The sequence below is a fragment of the Ranitomeya imitator genome, chromosome 5, assembly GCF_032444005.1.
Source record: "Ranitomeya imitator isolate aRanImi1 chromosome 5, aRanImi1.pri, whole genome shotgun sequence".
Classification (NCBI taxonomy): Eukaryota; Metazoa; Chordata; class Amphibia; order Anura; family Dendrobatidae; genus Ranitomeya; species Ranitomeya imitator.
The window spans coordinates 471,785,700-471,804,446 of NC_091286.1; positions in this window are offsets into that span (position 1 = coordinate 471,785,700).

An 18,747-nucleotide genomic window follows, 5' to 3' on the forward strand; every position below is an offset into this window, starting at 1 on the left:
TGACCTGACAATAACCCAAAAACATAGAACGAGCTCTGAGTCGTGGGAACTCTGCTGACCGCAATCCCTAATCCTCTCCAACCACACTAAAGGCAGCCGTGGATTGCAACTCGGCACAGCCTGAGAAACTAGCTAGCCTGAAGATAGAAAATAAGCCTACCTTGCCTCAGAGAAATACCCCAAAGGAAAAGGCAGCCCCCCACATATAATGACTGTGAGTAAGATGAAAAGACAAACGCAGAGATGAAATAGATTTAGCAAAGTGAGGCCCGACTTTCTGAACAGAGCGAGGATAGGAAAGGTAACTTTGCGGTCAACACAAAACCCTACAAACAACCACGCAAAGGGGGCAAAAAGACCCTCCGTACTGACTAACGGTACGGAGGTACACCCTCTGCGTCCCAGAGCTTCCAGCAAGCAAGAAAAAACCAAATAAGCAAGCTGGACATGAAAAACAGCAAACAAAAATAACAAAAGTGGAACTTAGCTATACAGAGCAGCAGGCCACAGGAACGATCCAGGAGGAAGCAAGTCCAATACTAGAACATTGACTGGAAGCCAGGATCAAAGCACTAGGTGGAGTTAAATAGAGCAGCACCTAACGACTTCACCACATCACCTGAGGAAGGAAACTCAGAAGCCGCAGTACCACTTTCCTCCACCAACGGAAGCTCATAGAGAGAATCAGCCGAAGTACCACTTGTGACCACAGGAGGGAGCTCTGCCACAGAATTCACAACAGTACCCCCCCCTTGAGGAGGGGTCACCGAACCCTCACCAGAGCCACAGGACGACCAGGATGAGCCATATGAAAGGCACGAACAAGATCAGGAGCATGGACATCAGAGGCAAAGACCCAGGAATTATCTTCCTGAGCATAACCCTTCCACTTAACCAGATACTGGAGTTTCCGTCTTGAAACATGAGAATCCAAAATCTTCTCCACAATATACTCCAACTCCCCCTCCACCAAAACCGGAGCAGGAGGATCAACAGATGGAACCATAGGTGCCACGTATCTCCGCAACAATGACCTATGGAATACGTTATGGATGGAAAAAGAATCTGGAAGGGTCAAACGAAAAGACACAGGATTAAGAACCTCAGAAATCCTATACGGACCAATGAAACGAGGTTTAAACTTAGGAGAGGAAACCTTCATAGGAATATGACGAGAAGACAACCAAACCAAATCCCCAACACGAAGTCGGGGACCCACACAGCGTCTGCGATTAGCGAAACGTTGAGCCTTCTCCTGGGACAAGGCCAAATTGTCCACCACATGAGTCCAAATCTGCTGCAACCTGTCCACCACAGTATCCACACCAGGACAGTCCGAAGACTCAACCTGCCCTGAAGAGAAACGAGGATGGAACCCAGAGTTGCAGAAAAACGGCGAAACCAAGGTAGCCGAGCTGGCCCGATTATTAAGGGCGAACTCAGCCAAAGGCAAAAAGGACACCCAGTCATCCTGATCAGCAGAAACAAAGCATCTCAGATATGTTTCCAAGGTCTGATTGGTTCGCTCGGTCTGGCCATTGGTCTGAGGATGGAAAGCCGAGTAAAAAGACAAGTCAATGCCCATCCTAGCACAAAAAGCCCGCCAAAACCTCAAAACAAACTGGGAACCTCTGTCAGAAACGATATTCTCCGGAATGCCATGTAAACGAACCACATGCTGGAAGAACAATGGCACCAAATCAGAGGAGGAAGGTAATTTAGACAAGGGTGCCAAATGGACCATCTTAGAGAAGCGATCACAAACCACCCAAATGACTGACATTTTTTGAGAGACGGGAAGATCTGAAATAAAATCCATAGAGATATGTGTCCAAGGCCTCTTCGGGACCGGCAAGGGCAAAAGCAACCCACTGGCACGAGAACAGCAGGGCTTAGCCCGAGCACAAATCCCACAGGACTGCACAAAAGAACGCACATCCCGCGACAGAGATGGCCACCAAAAGGATCTAGCCACTAACTCTCTGGTACCAAAGATTCCAGGATGACCAGCCAACACCGAACAATGAACCTCAGAGATAACTTTATTCGTCCACCTATCAGGGACAAACAGTTTCTCCGCTGGGCAACGATCAGGTTTATTAGCCTGAAATTTTTGCAGCACCCGCTGCAAATCAGGGGAGATGGCAGACACAATTACTCCCTCTTTGAGAATACCCGCCGGCTCAGATAAACCCGGAGAGTCGGGCACAAAACTCCTAGACAGGGCATCCGCCTTCACATTTTTAGAGCCCGGAAGGTACGAAACCACAAAGTCAAAACGGGCAAAATACAGCGACCAACGAGCCTGTCTAGGATTCAACCGCTTGGCAGACTCGAGATAAGTCAAGTTCTTATGATCAGTCAAGACCACCACGCGATGCTTAGCTCCTTCAAGCCAATGACGCCACTCCTCGAATGCCCACTTCATGGCCAGCAACTCTCGATTGCCAACATCATAATTTCGCTCAGCAGGCGAAACTTCCTGGAAAAGAAGGCGCATGGTTTCATCACCGAGCAATCAGAACTTCTCTGCGACAAAACAGCCCCTGCTCCAATCTCAGAAGCATCAACCTCGACCTGGAATGGAAGCGAAACATCTGGTTGACACAACACAGGGGCAGAAGAAAAACGACGCTTCAACTCTTGAAAAGCTTCCACAGCAGCAGAAGACCAATTGACCACATCAGCACCCTTCTTGGTCAAATCGGTCAATGGTTTAGCAATACTAGAAAAATTGCAGATGAAGCGACGATAAAAATTAGCAAAGCCCAGGAACTTTTGCAGACTTTTCAGAGATGTCGGCTGAGTCCAATCATGGATGGCTTGGACCTTAACAGGGTCCATCTCGATAGTAGAAGGGGAAAAAATGAACCCCAAAAATGAAATCTTCTGAACACCAAAGAGACACTTTGATCCCTTCACAAACAAAGAATTAGCACGCAGGACCTGAAACACCGTTCTGACCTGCTTAACATGAGATTCCCAATCATCCGAGAAGACCAAAATATCATCCAAGTATACAATCAGGAATTTATCCAGGTACTCTCGGAAGATGTCATGCATAAAGGACTGAAACACTGACGGAGCATTGGCAAGTCCGAATGGCATTACTAGGTACTCAAAATGGCCCTCGGGCGTATTAAATGCAGTTTTCCATTCATCTCCTCCCTTAATATGCACAAGATTATACGCACCACGAAGATCTATCTTGGTGAACCAACTAGCCCCCTTAATCCGAGCAAACAAATCAGATAACAGCGGCAAGGCGTACTGAAATTTAACCGTGATCTTATTTAGAAGGTGGTAATCTATACAAGGTCTCAGCGAACCATCCTTCTTGGCCACAAAAAAGAACCCCGCTCCTAATGGCGACGATGACGGGCGAATGTGCCCCTTCTCCAAGGACTCCTTCACGTAACTCCGCATAGCGGCGTGCTCAGGCACAGATAAATTAAACAGTCGACCTTTTGGGAATTTACTACCAGGAATCAAATCGATAGCACAATCACAATCCCTATGCGGAGGTAGGGTATCGGACTTGGGCTCATCAAATACATCCCGGTAATCAGACAAGAACTCTGGAACCTCAGAAGGGGTGGATGACGAAATAGACAAAAATGGGACATCACCATGTACCCCCTGACAACCCCAGCTGGACACAGACATGGATTTCCAATCTAATACTGGATTATGGACTTGTAGCCATGGCAACCCCAACACGACCACATCATGCAGATTATGCAACACCAGAAAGCGAATAACCTCCTGATGTACAGGAGCCATGCACATGGTCAGCTGGGTCCAGTACTGAGGCTCATTCTTGGCCAAAGGCGTAGCATCAATTCCTCCCAATGGAATAGGACACTGCAAGGGCTCCAAGAAAAACCCACATCGCCTAGCATACTCCAAGTCCATCAAATTCAGGGCAGCGCCTGAATCCACAAATGCCATGACAGAATAAGATGACAAAGAGCAGATCAAGGTAACGGACAAAAGAAATTTTGACTGTACCGTACCAATGGTGGCAGACCTAGCGAACCGCTTAGTGCGCTTAGGACAATCAGAGATAGCATGAGTGGAATCACCACAGTAGAAACACAGCCCATTCTGACGTCTGTGTTCTTGCCGTTCAACTCTGGTCAAAGTCCTATCGCACTGCATAGGCTCAGGTTTATGCTCAGATAATACCGCCAAATGGTGCACAGATTTACGCTCACGCAAGCATCGACCGATCTGAATGGCCAAAGACATAGACTCATTCAGACCAGCAGGCATAGGAAATCCCACCATGACATCCTTAAGGGCTTCAGAGAGACCCTTTCTGAAAATAGCTGCGAGCGCACCTTCATTCCATTGAGTGAGTACGGACCACTTTCTAAATTTCTGACAATATACCTCTATCTCATCCTGACCCTGACACAGAGCCAGCAAATTTTTCTCTGCCTGATCCACTGAATTAGGTTCATCGTACAGCAATCCGAGCGCCAGGAAAAACGCATCAATATTACACAATGCAGGATCTCCTGGCGCAAGAGAAAATGCCCAGTCCTGAGGGTCGCCACGTAAAAAAGAAATTATGATCCTAACTTGTTGAACTGGGTCACCAGAGGAGCGAGGTTTCAAAGCCAGAAATAGTTTACAATTATTTTTGAAACTCAGAAATTTAGTTCTATCTCCAAAAAACAAATCAGGAATAGGAATTCTTGGTTCCAACATAGAATTCTGAACCACAAAGTCTTGAATATTTTGTACTCTTGCCGTGAGCTGATCCACACATGAAGACAGACCTTTAATGTCCATCGCTACACCTGTGTCCTGAACCACCCAAATGTCTAGGCGAAAAAAAAGGCAAAACACAGTGCAGAGAAAAAAAAATGGTCTCAGAACTTCTTTTTTCCCTCTATTGAGAATCATTAGTACTTATGGCTTCCAGTACTGTTATGATTAGGTAATTCAGTACCACAATGGACATAGAAGTCAGAGCACATACAGTGACCTGACAATAACCCAAAAACATAGAACGAGCTCTGAGACGTGGGAACTCTGCTGACCGCAATCCCTAATCCTCTCCAACCACACTAAAGGCAGCCGTGAATTGTGCCTAACGCTCCCTATGCAACTCGGCACAGCCTGAGAAACTAGCTAGCCTGAAGATAGAAAATAAGCTTACCTTGCCTCAGAGAAATACCCCAAAGGAAAAGGCAGCCCCCCACATATAATGACTGTGAGTAAGATGAAAAGACAAACGCAGAGATGAAATAGATTTAGCAAAGTGAGGCCCGACTTTCTGAACAGAGCGAGGATAGGAAAGGTAACTTTGCGGTCAACACAAAACCCTACAAACAACCACGCAAAGGGGGCAAAAAGACCCTCCGTACCGACTAACGGTACGGAGGTACACCCTCTGCGTCCCAGAGCTTCCAGCAAGCAAGAAAAAACCAAATAAGCAAGCTGGACAGAAAAAACAGCAAACAAAAATAACAAAAGCAGAACTTAGCTATGCAGAGCAGCAGGCCACAGGAATGATCCAGGAGGAAGCAAGTCCAATACTAGAACATTGACTGGAAGCCAGGATCAAAGCACTAGGTGGAGTTAAATAGAGCAGCACCTAACGACTTCACCACATCACCTGAGGAAGGAAACTCAGAAGCCGCAGTACCACTTTCCTCCACCAACGGAAGCTCATAGAGAGAATCAGCCGAAGTACCACTTGTGACCACAGGAGGGAGCTCTGCCACAGAATTCACAACAGGAGGGGTGCAGTTACATGTAAGAACAATAGTTAAAATAGTTATGCAAGTTTAAAACCTACAAATTGATATTAGAAGAAACCAGATGCAATCGATTTCTTTCAGACAAACAGAGTATGAAATTGGAGAGAAATAAAAAAAAAAACAAAACAGAATAATAACTTAATTAAGATATAATTTAGGTATGCAAATGTAAAGAATATGTAAACAATAAAAAGTCAAGGTCAGTTTGTTTCTGCTTGCAGATACAGCGCTAGGGGTAAATGCTAAAACATACATAAGTGAGCTCAGTTCTGATTCTGGAATGACAGAAGCGCAGCAGTAGCCCGATATATGAACGTTGTCATGAACATTATGAAAACCTCATTCCCGAATAGAAATGTAAACCAGAAATCGAAATATCTGACTTTTGGCAGTTTACATTAGACTTGTCAAATCAACTAAGTGTAACTTTCATTAACTGGGTTTTCTGACGAGTGTGACATTGGCATACTTGTCTTGCCGTGTTTTGTTCATGTTTTCTGTTAGAATTGTTCATTCTTATTAAGCATACAAAAGTCAGTAAGAATATTATGCTTGGCGCATAACACTGCTTAAATCACTGTTTAAGGGGGTTGTCAAAAGACAAAACAACATTATCTTGTTTACAAATATGATTAAATAAGACTAATACTAATATAGTCTAATTGTAAAAGCTGCAGCTTCCTAAGAATATGAGCACCATTCCCAAGATCAATTGCTTCCTTCCATCCCTGTATTGTACAGGACTAGTGAAGTGATGAAGGGACTGACTGACTCAATGCAGTCTCTAAGCCATCTCCCATACCTAAACCAGCTCCCAGACCTAAGCCAGCTCCCATACCTAAGCTAGATCCCATACTTAAGCCAGCCCCCATCCCATACCTAAGCCAGCTCCCATACCTAAGCCAGCTCCCATACCTAAGCCATCTCCCATACCTAAGCCAGCTCCCATACCTAAGCCAGCTCCCATACCTAAGCCAGCTCTCATACCTAACCCAGCTCCCAGACCTAAGCCAGCTCCCATACCTAAGCCATCTCCCATACCTAAGCCAGCCCCCATCCCATACCTAAGCCAGCTCCCATACCTAAGCCAGCTCCCATACCTAAGCCATCTCCCATACCTAAGCCAGCTCCCATACCTAAGCCAGCTCCCATACCTAAGCTAGCTCCCATACCTAAGCCAGCTCCCATACCTAAGCCAGCTCTCATACCTAAGCCAGCTCTCATACCTAAGCAAGATCCCATACCTTTGTGCTCTTCAATATGTGCACATTCAATCGAAGTACATATATCAAAGTACTGGCAGATAAAACATGGATGAATTTAACGTGCATCTCTATTCTCTTCATACAGGTAATCATATCATTCAACCAGTGTACTGAACTACTCTGCATGTCTTTTTACTCCAGTCATTGTCAGCAAGCAACCTCTATCTCCGGTATTGATTCTTGCATGTATCTAGATTTGTTAGCCATCTTAGCAAGCATTTGTTTTGGTGTATTTTTGTATGTAGCTATTGAACATACTTCTGCTTGTTCCTTATGCAAAGAGGTCATATAACTGTTTTCAAAGTGGTTTATGATCCATGTAGGCCTGGGCATTTGTTTATCTGTTCACTACATTTATTGTGTCCTGCTGTCTCAAGTTAGTTTGATTGCTAACAAGAGAAAAAAAATAGTAAGATCTAAGAACTAGTCTCCTATAAATTTGGACATAGCCTGGGGAATCATTTGTGCAGGGGGCATTTGTGCACTTCAATCTGTGCACATTCAATCGAAGTACATGTATCAAAGTACTGGCAGTTAAAACATGACAGTTAGACAGGGCAGGAGACAGGTAAGACAATCAAATAATTCTATTCCCTGTTCACTTGGAACAGAACAAATATTCACCATATGCATTTGTATAATCTATATCCTGGCTGCTGCATTCACTCACATTTACCACCCTTTCATTAACTCTTTACACTCCATCTATATCGGCCCCTCTGTCCTTTCCTCTCCTATGTATAGCACTCACACTCTGTTCACATTGCTTAACAGTGCAGATCCATTCAGTCCCACCATCCAACACAAGAGACACTCTCAGAAATCACTTAACCATCTGCTCACTTTTTCTATCCCCAACCCCGGCCTCCCCATGTTATAGCAAGTCTAACCTCCCAACTGCTACACTCAAAAACCCCTCTAACCTTATTAATATCCCATGAATGCCTTCTGCCTCTTTCAATTGTGCCCTTTGGACTTCTCGCTCTGTGTGTAATAAACTCCATTTCATCCATGACTTCTTCCTTTCTAATTCTCTTAACCTTCTGGCTCTTACTGAAACCTGGATCCAGCAGTCAGGCACCACCGCTGCTGCTGCTCTTTCATATGGTGGACTACACTTTTCTCATACCCCAAGATCAGACAACAGAGCAGGTGGAGGCATTGGTCTGCTGCTATCAACCAAATTTACCCTCCAAGTTATCCCCCAAGCACCCTCACTTGTCTTCCCTTCTTTTGAGGTCCATGCTGTCCGACTCTACATCCCCTTCTCCATGCGAGTGGTGGTGGTGTATCGTCCTCTCGGCCCCTCTCTTCAGTTCCTGGATGACTTTGCCACCTGGCTTCCTCACTTTCTCTCCTGTGACATCCCCACCCTCATCATGAGTGATTTCAACATCCCCATTGCTTTTCCCCTCTCCCTATCTTCGTCTCACCTTTTATCTCTAACCTCCTCTTTAAGCCTCTCACAGCATATTAACTCTCCAATGTATGAAGATGGAAACTCCCTCGACTTGGTCTTCTCCCAGCTTTGCTCAGTGGATGATTTCACAAACTCCCCTCTCCCGCTTTCTGATCACAACCTCCTTTCTTTCTCTATCAAGAACTGCCATCCTGCTCAGGTCTCCCCCACTTTCCACATTTATAGAAACATCCAGGCCATTAACACCCAGAAACTTATGAAGAACTTGCAGTCCTCATTGGCCCCTATCCTGGACCATTTATCTGCCTGGCTGCCACACTTCATGTCCTCAGAACTACCAACTCTTATCCTGGGAGACTTCAATATCCCTATTAACAGCCCCACTTCTACATTTGCATATCAGCTTCTATCACTAACCACTTCTCTAGGCCTCTCTCAGCTCTCAACCTCTGAAACACACAAAGACGGTAACACCCTGGACCTGGTTTTCATAGGGCTCTGCTCAATCTCCTACCTAGATAACTCACCGCTTCCCCTCTCTGACCACAACATTCTCTCCTTCACACTCGCATATCCTCGCTCACCCCAGCACCCTCCTACCTACTACTCAGTCAGAAATCTACAAGTCATTAACCCTCATACACTTTCAGACTCCCTACGCTCATCATTGTCCCCAATCTCTTCTTTTTCCTGTCCTGATCTGGATGTACATCACTTCAATGACACTCTTAGAAGTACCCTTGACCAAGTAGCTCCCCTCACCCTCAGAATCTCCAAACACAGAGTGAAACAGCCCTGGCTCACATCGCAAACCCGATTTCTCCAGCGAACATTCTCTAGGTGTGCTGAACGCTTATGAAGGAAAACACGCACACTAGAAGACTTCATACACTTCAAATTTATGTTAAGGACCTATAACTCTGCCCTTCACCTCGCCAAATAGACCTACTTCACCACCCTGATCGCCTCACTATCCAACAACCCCAAGAAACTTTTTGACACCTTTCTCTCCCTCAGTCCAAAAGCACAAGCCCCTATCACAGACATTTGTGCTGATGACCTGGCCTCCCACTTTATAGAGAAAATAGATAGCATCCGTCAGGAAATCCACTCCCAATCACCAAGTTCAGTGACTCCCATCCCTCCCTGCATTTCCCCTGGCTCACTCTCCACATTCCATCCCATCACAGAAGAAGAAGTCTCCAAGCTCCTCTCCTCTTCTCATCCGACTACATGCACTACCGACCCCATTCCCTCACACCTCCTCCAGTCTCTCTCTCCAGTCGTCACAACTCACCTAACTACAATCTTTAATCTCTCCCTCTCCTCTGGCATTTTCCCCTCCTCCTTCAAACACTCTATCATTACTCCATTACTAAAGAAACCCACCCTCGACCCATCTTGCACAAACAACTACAGACCAGTCTCCAATCTCCCCTTCATCTCTAAACTCTAGGAGCACCTGATATACTCCTGCCTTACCCGTTACCTCTCCACTCACTCACTCCTAGACCCTTCACAGTCTGGTTTCTGCCCCCTACATTCAACAGAAACTGCACTCATCAAAGTGACCAATGACCTTCTGACAGCAAAACGTAATGGTGACCACTCTCTGCTCATTCTTCTTGACCTTTCTGCAGCTTTTGACACTGTTGACCACCCTCTCCTACTCTCTAGGCTCCAGTCACTAGGCATTAAGGACACTGCTCTCTCCTGGTTCTCCTCCTATCCGCTCCTTCAGTGTTCTGTTCTCTGGCTCCACTTCATCTCCTCTTCCTCTCACTGTCGGGATACCTAAGGGCTCAGTCCTTGGCCCACTTCTCTTCTCTCTCTACACGGCCCCAATTGGACAGATCATCAGCAGATTTGGCTTTCAGTAGCATCTTTATGCTGATGACACACAACTATACACATCATCCCCTGACCTTACCCCCGCTGTACTACAGAACATAACTGACTGTCTGTCTGCAGTCTCCAACATCATGTCTGCTCTCTATCTGAAACTCAACCTCTCCAAAACTGAACTTCTTCTGCTCCCGCCATCTACTAACCTCCCTAAATCTGACATTTCCCTCTCCGTGGGTGGCACCATAATAACACCCCAGCGGCAGGCGCGCTGTCTGAGTGTTATGTTTGACTCCGATCTCTTCTTCACCTCCCATATACAATCTCTTGCCCGCTTGTGCCGCTTACACCTAAAGAACATCTACAGAATCCACCCTTTTCTCACCATGGAAACAAGAAAAACCCTCACTGTCTCCCTCATTCACTCCCGCCTGGACTACTTTCCTCTCTCCAGTCCATCCTTAATGCAGCAGCCAGGGTCATACATCTGGCTAATCATTACTCGGACGCGTCCGCTCTTCGCCAGTCGTTACACTGGCTACCCATTCAATACAGGATACAATTCAAAGTACATGTTCACACCCCCAAAGCTCTCCACAATGTGGCACCCCCTTACATCTCCTCCTTCATTTTTGTCTATCGGCCTAACCGACCGCTGTGCTCTGCAAATGACTTTCGACTAACCTCTGCTCTAATCCGTATCTCCCACTACCTACTCCAAGACTTCTCCCGTGCTGCTCCAAACCTCTGGAATGCTCTACCCCAAGATATTAGGACCATCCACAATTTGCATAGTTTTAGGCGCTCGCTCAAAACACATTTGTTCAGAGCGGCCTACACGTTCACTAATCAAAGTCATTTTATGTTTGTGTGTGTGTAGCCCATTCACTATCTCCATCTATCCCCCACCCCCTGAAGATGGCTGGACCATCATTGTAAATACATCATTGTAAATACACACCTGTGCTTTGTATCTCCCCAACCTCATTGTAGATTGTAAGCTCTCACAAGCAGGGTCGTCTTATTTTGCTTTAATTATTGCATTGTTAACTTTGTTACTTATGAATGTTGTGTTTGAAACTGTTAAACTGTAAAGCGCTGCGGAATATGTTGGCGCTATATAAATAAAGATTATTATTTATTATTATTATCTCCTCCATCTCATGTCCTGATTCTGCACTGAAGCATTACAATGAAACCCTGCAAAGTGCCCTGGATGAAATTGCACCTCCTATACATAGAACAACTCGGCACAGATGGCGACAACCATGGCACATGCTGCAAACACGTTTCCTGCTGCGGAGCTCCAGGTGTGCCAAACGTCTGTGGACGTCTGTGTGTGATCTACCCAAAGATTTCATCCATTATAAGTTCATGTTTAAAACATACAACTCTGCTCTTCACCTCTCCAAACAAACCTATTTTAACACCCTCGTCATCTCACTGTCCAATAACCCTAAACGTCTCTTTGACACTTCATTCTCTACTCAATCTAAGAGTGCAGGCCCCTACCACGGATCTCCGCGCTGACGATCTGGCCAATTACTTCAAAGAAAAAAATGACCACATCCGACAGGAGATTATCTCACAATCCCTTCATTCCATTCACTGTCCTCTCTCCCCCACTGCATCAAGCTCACTCTCTGACTTTGAACCAGTTACAGAAGAAGAAGTAATAATTTGGCTCTTTGCATCTTCTCGCCCAACCACTTGCACCAGTGACCCCATACCGGCACATCTCCTCCAGTCTCTTTCCCAGGCTGTCACCTCTCACCTAACAAAAATATTCAACCTTTCTCTCTCTTCCAGTATTTTTCCCTCCTCATTTAAGCATGCCATCATACATTCATTACTTAAAAAAACATCCCTCGATCAAAACTGTGCCGCTAATTATAGACCTGTCTCTAATCTTAATATAAAAGTATATATAAATTTGTGCACAACGAGATAAAAGATAAAGTGGACGTAAGTTTAATAGAACAATAAATACATAAACCTGTACACAAACAATCTACAGATATACTGTAAGCTTGCACTCTTCCCAGAATAAATTCCAACTATAGTAAAGACTCCTAAGAAAAAGATCAACAGTTTGTATGGTAATTGTACAACACCGTAAGTTAAACCGAATTGATGTTAATGTCACCAGCAGCCCCTTATTTGTATATAAAAGGACTATAGTAACGCTGTTGGTGACATTAACATCAATTTGGTTTAACTTATGGTGCTGTATAATTACCATACAAACTGTTGATCTTTATCTCTCAGATAACTCTCTTTTCGACCCTCATCATTCTTATTTCCGCTCTTTTCATTCTACTGAAACTGCCCTCACTAAAGTCTCTTGGATCTCTCTGCAGCATTCCACACTGTGGATCATCAGCCACTCCTCACTATGCTCCATCGGCCTCAAGGACACCGTTCTCTCCTGGTTCTCCTCCTATCTCTCTGACCGTTCCTTCACTGTATCCTTTGCTGGTTCCTCCTCCTCTCACCTTCCCCTTACTGTTGGGATTCCTCAAGGATCAGGCCTAGGCCCCCTCTTCTTCTCTTTGTATTCTGCCCTTATTGGGCAAGCAATCAGTAGATTTGGTTTCCAGTACCATCTCTATTCTGATGACACCCAATTATACATTTCTTCTCCTGATATCACGCTTGCCTTTTTAGAAAACACCAGTGATTGTCTTATCTCTGTCTCTAACGTCATGTTCTCCCTCTATCTGAAACTGAACCTGTCAAAAACTGAACTCCTCGTGTTCTCTCCCTCTACTAACCTACCTTTGCCTGACATTGCCAACTCCGTGTGTGGTTCCACCATTACTCCCAAGCAACATGCCCACTGCCTTGGGGTCATACTTGATTCTTAGCTTTCATTCACCGCCCACATCTGATCACTGGCTTGCTCTTCTTATCTGCATCTCAAAAACATTTCTAGAATTCACCCTTTTCTTACTTTCGACTCTGCAGAAACTCTTACTGTTTCACTCATTCATTCTCGTCTGGACTGTTGTAACTCTTTACTAATCGGCCTCCCTCTTACCAAACTCTCTCTGCTCCAATCTGTCCAGAATGCTGCTGCAAGGATCTTATTCCTCACCAACCGTTACACCGATGCCTCTACCTTGTGCCAGTCATTACACTGGTTACCCATCCACTCCAGAATCCAGTACAAAACTATTACCCTCATCCAGGGCCGGTTTTACACAAAGTGGGGCCCTAGGCAAAAATTTAAAGTGGGGCCCCAAATGCTAACATTGTAAAATCACACAAACATTTAAGTTACAGTACATGAGCAGGATGCGGATACAGTTGGTGGAGGGGCCTGGAGCCAGTGCTCACACTGTGGCCCCCCATATTTAGGTGCCTTATATCGGCCAACAGGTCTGCCACTATTAGCTGTATGCAGGGGTGTTGCTAGGGTCAGAAAAGATTGGGGGCCCAAGACAAAGAGTAACCCCGAACCAACTCTTAATTTTTTTTTTAACACCACAGATAATACAGTGATAACTCTCTGAGTACAGATAATTTAGTATATATCACATGCAGTCCTATGTAACACCACAGATAGTCTTACTCTAAAACGTTATGTCTGTGTTCACATGCAGCACTGTTTTCCAATGTCTCCTCCTGCTCCCTCTTTTACCGCTTACAATCTGGCTTCCGATCGCATCTATACATTGAATCTGAACTGAATGAAGTTGCCAATGACCTACTAACCGCCAAAACTAAGCGACACTACTCTGTCCTCCTCCTCATGGACCTGTCCTCTGCCTTTGAAACAGTGGACCATTCCCTATTACTACAGACCCTCAGACTGGACATTTAGCTTTTCCCATACACACACCTTCAGCCTGGGACAGCTCATAGAATCTCACGGCTTGCAGTATCACCTCTATGCTGATGACACAAAGATCTACCTCTCTGGTATCACCTCCTTACTAACCAGAATCCCACAATGTTTGTCCACTATTTCATCCTTCTTCTCCTCTAGACTTCTAATACGTAAAATGGACAAAATAGAATTTTTCATCTTTGCTCCATCTCACTTGACCCCCTCCAATGGACTTATCCATTAAATTAAATGGCTGATCACTCTCCCCAGTCCCACAAGCTCGCTGCCTTGGGGTAATCCTTGACTCTGATCTCTCCTTCAAACCACATATTCAAGCCCTTTCCACCACCTGCTGATTAAGAGTCTCCTGACCACCAGACCAAATAAAAACAATATCATCTCTAAAATGTTGCCAGAGGACCAGGTTTGTGCGTAGAGATCTACCGGAGTGCATATACATTTCTTCCCATCTTGCCACATATAGATTTGCGTAACTAGGCGCGAACCTGGTCCCCATAGCAGTACCCCATTGCTGGGAGTAGTAGTCCTTCTGGTATAAAAAATAATTGTGTGTTAAAATAAACTGCATGCATTCACATAAAAAATCAATTTGTTCACTGGGGACCGGGGAAAGTTTATTTAAGAAATATTTTGCAGCATTGCATCCTTTAGTATGATCAATGACAATATATAAAGAAGTGATATCTAGGGTGCCAAGTATGTAGTGGTTCTGCCATTTGATAGTCCGTAAGAGTCTTAGAATATGAGCACTATCTTTAAGGTATGCTGGTAACAGCGGTACAATCTTCTGAAGATGGCAGTCCACAAATTTAGACATATTGGCTGTCAAGCATTGGATCCCTGATATAATTGGTCTCCCCGGTGGAATCCTTATATCCTTGTGTATTTTTGGTAAGTAATAGAAGCCCGCCAACCATGGAGACCCATTGTTCATAAACTCAAACTCATGATTATTAATAAACCCCATATTTAACCCTTTAATGGTTAGGAGATTCATTTCCCAAGTTACTCACCACGTCACACAGGTCCTTCAGAAGCGCCGTTCTCACCACCTGCACATTGTGAGACGCTCGTCCATTTGGATCCTGCCGCACGCTGCTTGCATTGGAGGGATATGCTGCCACCGGCCGGGGCAGCAATATGAACTACTTGGACTATAATTATGATTTTAACCCTTACTATTGTGCACTATTCACTTGTCCCACCTTCGGACTGGAGTAAGATTTATTTTATTGTGCTTCTTAGGGACTGACACCCGGGCCCTATATGTTTATTACCAACTGTGGAATCATATTGCATTCATTTGTGGACTCCTGCACTAGTTATCCCACACTGGTCATTCCTATATATATTCTTTTCATTATTACTATCAGTGGCTATCATCAGCGCACATTTTTTATATATGTTTTTACATATATATATTTGTTAGATAAGTCTTCGTGCCTCTACAATTTTTTGTGGTAATTGTTTTAATTCGCAGCAGTACTTTAGCACTTTGCACCACTCATATATTTGTTTCTATATGGCTTGTCTTAGCTATTGATCTGAGACAACAGCCAGCCCCTTTCATACAAATTACTGATTGCATGCCAACCCATAGAGAGAAAATAATCTTTATTTAACTCCTTCACACCCAGGCCTGTTTTCAAATTCCTGACTATTCCAAATTTTACAATTCTGAAGCGCAAACTTGGCTGGAATAGATAGCAGACACCATGTCTCGTTTGCAGAGCCCCTGATGTGCCTAAACAGTAGAAAGCCCCCACAAGTGCCCCCATTTTGGAAATTATACCCCTAAAGGAGTTTACCTACAGGTGTAGTGAAAAGCTTGAACCCATAAGCGCTTCACAGAATTTTTTACTGTTGAGTCATGAAAATGAAAAATTACATTTTTCTAACATGTTACTTTTGCTCTGTAAAAGTAACTGAAGAAAATAGACCATACAATTTGTTGTGACTCAATTTTGAAAATTACACCCCTCTGGAAATGTATCTACAGATGCATTGACAATTTTGACTTCACAATTGTTCGCTAGAAACAAGCAGCAATAAATGTTGCTGAGTGAAAATTGCAAATCTGCCAATGTAGTCCCCATATATTGTAGTGCCCAGTACATTCTAGTGCCTATACATTTAAGTACCCATATACAGGGCCACCATAAGGGCATTACTGCCCTTACTGGCATATGGGGCCCAATGAGCAGAGAGGGGCCTGAACTTGACCCCCTCTTTCTGCTCACCGGCCCCAGGAGCAGGATTCTGTTGGTTCAGTAATTGAACATGCGTTTTCAGTATTCGATCACTATGTGGTGGTAATATGTGATCTAGTCATGGTGTGGTGATATTAGTCCCCTGTATGTGGTATTATTCAGTCAATATGTGGTGATATGTGGTCCAGCCATGGTGTGGCGTAATTGTCCCTTGTATGTGGTATTATTCAGTAACTATGTGGAGATAATATGTGGTCTGGTCATGGTGTTGAAGTATTGCTTCCTTGTACATAGTATTATGCAGTCACTATGTGGTGGTAAAATGTGGTCTGGCCACAGTGGTCTAACATTACTGTATATGTCCCTTGTATGTGGTATTGTTGTTCATTTTAAATAATGTATGTGATACATTCCCTTAAAGTGAACGTGTCAGCAGGATTATGCTAAGTAAACTTCAGGCATTGTCAGATTGGCACTGTTAAGGTACCTTCACACTCAGCGACGCTGCAGCGATACCGACAACGATGTCGATCGCTGCAGCGTCGCTGTTTGGTCGCTGGAGAGCTGTCACACAGACAGCTCTCCAGCGACCAACGATCCCGAAGTCCCCGGGTAACCAGGGTAAACATCGGGTTACTAAGCGCAGGGCCGCGCTTAGTAACCCGATGTTTACCCTGGTTACCAGCGTAAAAGTAAAAACAACAAACACTACATACTTACCTACCGCTGTCTGTCCCCGGCGCTCTGCTTCTCTGCACTCCTCCTGCACTGGCTGTGAGCACAGCGGCCGGAAAGCAGAGCGGTGACGTCACCGCTCTGCTTTCCGGCTGACCGACGCTCACAGCCAGTGCAGGAGGAGTGCAGAGAAGCAGAGCGCCGGGGACAGACAGCGGTAAGTAAGTAAGTATGTAGTGTTTGTTTTTTTTACTTTTACGCTGGTAACCAGGGTAAACATCGGGTTACTAAGCGTGGCCCTGCGCTTAGTAACCCGATGTTTACCCTGGTTACCAGTGAAGACATCGCTGGATCGGTGTCACACACGCCGATCCAGCGATGTCTGCAGGGAGTCCAGCGACGAAATAAAGTTCTGGACTTTCCTCAGCGACCAACGATCTCCCAGCAGGGGCCTGATCGTTGGTCGCTGTCACACAGAACGATTTCCTTAACGATATCGTTGCTACGTCACAAAAAGCAACGATATCGTTAACGATATCGTTATGTGTGAAGGTACCTTTACACTGATTAAAATGATACCTAGGGTGAAAAAAATCCATCTTGTGGTTCTTGTGTAATCAGTAGTGTTGAGCATTCCGGGTATCGGCCGATATATGTGGTATCGGAATTCCGATACCGAGTTCCGATACTTTTGTAATATCGGATACCGGAATCAGATGTTCCCATAATGCAAAGAGCCAGTTTCATTTAATTCAGCCAATGAGGAATCATTAGAAGTGTGGGCACATCCTGTTCTGCATGTTAGGCATGTAACTACTGGCCTGGCTGTGATTGGCTGCTGAAATCATGTCATGATGCACTATAAAAGTCGCTGCCACCATTTTGGGTTCACTCTGCTGTGAATTCAGTTAAGGACAGGACGCTGTGTTCTGAATGAGGGCCAGTTTTGAGATAGCGATTTGCTTCATTGTGCTTTACCCAGGCTTATTTAGCAACCGCTGTGTGAGAACCTTGTTTTTGCCTTGCAGCGCTGTTCACGGCTGTCTGCAAGGTCTCTATGTGTGTGAGTGCAGCTTACTCTGTATTCTGTTCTGCAGCCACAGCCGATTGTAGACAGCTCAGTGTGCGTCACTGCCTCATACTGTTCCATTGTCCTTTTTTTCAATTAGTGCTGCCTGCTGCGCATTTTGTCCAGATTTATCCTATTAGTTGGTTTCCATCCATATCCTGCTAGATTGTGGAAAACTACTATATAGGAGTACATAGAGGAGCTTTTTTGGCCTTGCACAGCCGTTCACGGCTGTCTGCACTGTTTCTGTGTGAGTGCAGCTCACTCTGTAGTCTGTTCTGCTGCCACAGCTGGTTGTAGTCAGCTCAGGGTGCGTCACTGCCTCATACTGTTCCATTCCACCTCTTCCACTCTCTGACCACAACTTTCTCACATTCTCATCTCTCTCCACTCCATGTCTACAATCCCCACCCCACAAACTTTCACACCCTCGCAGAAATATTAAACATCTTGACCTACATTCATTCTCTGAATCCCTCCTCCCCCTCACAGGCATAATTTCCATACACAATGCCGATGACGCTGCTGCTCTATATAACACCACAATAGCTGTAGCTTTGGAATCTGCTGCCCCACTTACACATACCAAAGCTCGCAAAATCAACAGACAGCCCTGGCACACCAGCCTGACCAAAG